Below are 2,887 nucleotides of genomic sequence, written 5' to 3' on the forward strand. Positions count from 1 at the left end.
AAAAGTAATCGAAGTGTGACGTCACCAGAAAGCAGGTAAGTGATTGGTTGGTGAGTATTTCTCTCTTCCTCATTTTTTCCAAAATTAAATCTTGTGGTTTCTAGTCTTTAGGGTGTCTGTAGTGTAGCAGGGACTGCTGGTAAACCAAGGCCCTTATGTATATCATTTAATTGTATTGTAATTGGTGGAATTGATTTGATTTAATTTAATTTGAATTCATTAAAGGGTACTCCATGGCAGGAGTGCTCGGCCACATGATATGCTCCTCCTGCACGATGTGGGAAATCTGGGACAGTTCCTGTGTCCCTGACGACCATGTGTGCAGGAAGTGTTTCCAGCTGCAGCTAATAACAGACCACATTGCAGCGCTGGAGCTGTGAGTGGATGCATACTGGACCATTCACGATGATGAGGAGATCTTGGATAACATGTTTAGGGATTTGGTCACACCGCATGTAAAGGCAGCACCGGCAGTAAGGGAATGGGTGATCACCAGGCAGAGTTGTAGGTGCAGGCACATAGTGCAGGGGTCCCCTGTGGCTATCACCCTCTCAAACAGATATACCGCTTCGGATATTGGTGAGGGAGATCACTTATCAGAGGAAGGCAGCAGCAGCCAACTTCCTGGCACCGTGGGTTGTTTCTGCTGCACAGGACAGGAGGAAAAAGAGTGGCAGAGCTATAGTAAAAGGGAATTATATTGTAAGGGGAATAGATAGGCGTTTTTGCGGCCGCAAACGGGACTCCAGGATGGTATGTTGCCTCCCTGGTGCAAGGGGCAAGGAGATCTCAGAACGGTTGTAGAACATTTTGGAAGTGGAGGGTGAACAGCCAGTTGTCCTGATGCATATGGGTAACAAAGATATAGGTAAAAACCCGTATGAGGTCCTAAAAGCTGAATATAGGGAGCTAGGAGGTAAATTAAAAAATATCACCTCAAAGCGAGTGATCTCAGGATTGCTCCCAGTGCCCCGTGCTCGTACGAGTAGAAATAGAAGGCCATTTCAGATGAATACGTGGCTAGAGGAATGGTGCAAGGAGTAGGGATTCAAATTCCTGGGACATTGGAGCCGGTTCTGCGGGAGGTGGGACGATTACAGACCGGACGGTTTGCACCTGGGCAGAACCAGGACCGATGCCCTAGGGGGAGTGTTTGCTGCTGCTCTGGGGGAGGATGTAAACAAAATGGCAGGGGGTAGGGACCCTGAGCAGGGAGACAGAGGAAAGGGAAACGAGGATAGAAGCAAAAGAAAAGAAGTGGAAAAATAAAGGTGGCAGTCAGAGAAATCAAGGGTATAAATCAAACATGGACACAGTAAATAATAATTCTTAAATGTGTAAGATTGTTAAAAAACAAGCCTGAAGGCCTTGCGTCTTAATGCGAGGAGCATTCGTAATAAGGTGGTTGAATTAGCTGCACAAATAGAGGTAAACGGATATGATATGATTGGGATTACGGAAACAGGGTGATGAAGGCTGGGAACTCAACATCGAGGTGTATTCAATATTCAGGAAAGATAGGCAATAAGGAAAAGTAGGTGGGGTAGCATTGCTGGTTAAAGAGGGGATTAACACAATTGAAAGGAAGGATATTAGCTCTAATGATGTGGAATCTGTATGGGTAGAACTGAGAAATACCAAGCGGCGGAAAACGTTAGTGGGAGTTTTATACAGACCTCCAAACAGTATGCGGATGTTGGGGATGGCATTAAACGGGAAAGTAGTGACGTGTGCAATAAGGGCATAGCAGTTATCATGGGTGACTTTAATCTACATATAGATTGGGCTAACCAAATTAGTAATAATACTGTGGAGTAGGAATTCCTGGAGTGTATACGAGATGGTTTCCTGGACCAATAGGTCGAGGAACCAACTAGAGATCAGACCATCTTAGACTGGGCATTATATAATGAGAAAGGATTAATTAGCAATCTAGTTGTGCGAGGCCCCTTTGGTCGGAGCGATCATAATATGATATCATTCTTCATTAAGATGGAGAGTGAAGTAGGGTCCTGAATTTAAAAAAAGGAAACTACGATGGTCTGAGGTGCGAGTTGGGTAAGATTGATTGGGCAATGTTACTCAAAGGCTTGACGGTGGATAGGCAATGGCAAACATTCAAAGATTGCATGGATGAACTACAGAATTTGTTCAACCCTGTTTGGCATAAAAATAAATCAACCGTGGCTAACAAGGGAAATTAGGGATAGCATAATATCCAGGAGAGGACATAAAAATTGACCAGAAAAAGCAACATACCTGAGGAGTGGGTGCAGTTTAGGGTTCAGCAAAGGTGGACAAAGGGATTAATTAAGAGGGGGAAAATAGGGTATGAGAGTAAGCTTGCAAGCAACATAAAAACTGACTGTAAAAGCTTCTATAGATATGTGAAGAGAATAAGATTGGTGGAGTCAAGCGTAGGTCCCTTGCAGTCAGAATCAGGGGAATTTATAATGGTGAACAAAGAAATGGTAGGTCAATTAAATACATACTTTGGTTCTGCCTTCAAAAGGAGGACACAATTAACCTCCCAGAGAGGTCGGGGAACATAGCATTTAATGAGAGGGAGGAACTGAATTAAATCAGTATTTGTAGAGAAAAGGTGTTAGGGAAATTGACGGGATTGCAGGCCGAAAAATCCTACGGGCCTGATAATATACATCCTAGGGTACTTAGGGGAGTGGCACTAGAAATAGTAGATGCATTGTTGGCCATCTTCCAAAATCTATAATACTCTGGAACAGTTCCCATGGATTGGAGGATAGCTATTTTAACCCCACTATTTAGCAAAGATGTTAGAGAGAAAACGGAGAATTATAGCCTGATAAGCCTGACATCGGTAGTGTGGAAAATGCTAGAGTCCATTATAAAACATTTAATCGCAGAG

The 2,887-nt window shown here is 43.6% G+C and overlaps 1 pseudogene; it reads left to right on the forward strand.

Annotated features, from left to right (window-relative positions):
• The first annotated feature begins 233 nt into the window (after positions 1-233).
• LOC147087703 (uncharacterized) lies at positions 234-1,269 on the forward strand (annotated as a pseudogene).
• The last annotated feature ends 1,618 nt before the right edge of the window (positions 1,270-2,887 follow it).

The sequence above is a fragment of the Somniosus microcephalus genome, unplaced genomic scaffold (genome assembly GCF_052327205.1).
Source record: "Somniosus microcephalus isolate GS21.2 unplaced genomic scaffold, FLI_Smic_1.0 unresolved_chr5, whole genome shotgun sequence".
NCBI lineage: Eukaryota > Metazoa > Chordata > Chondrichthyes > Squaliformes > Somniosidae > Somniosus > Somniosus microcephalus.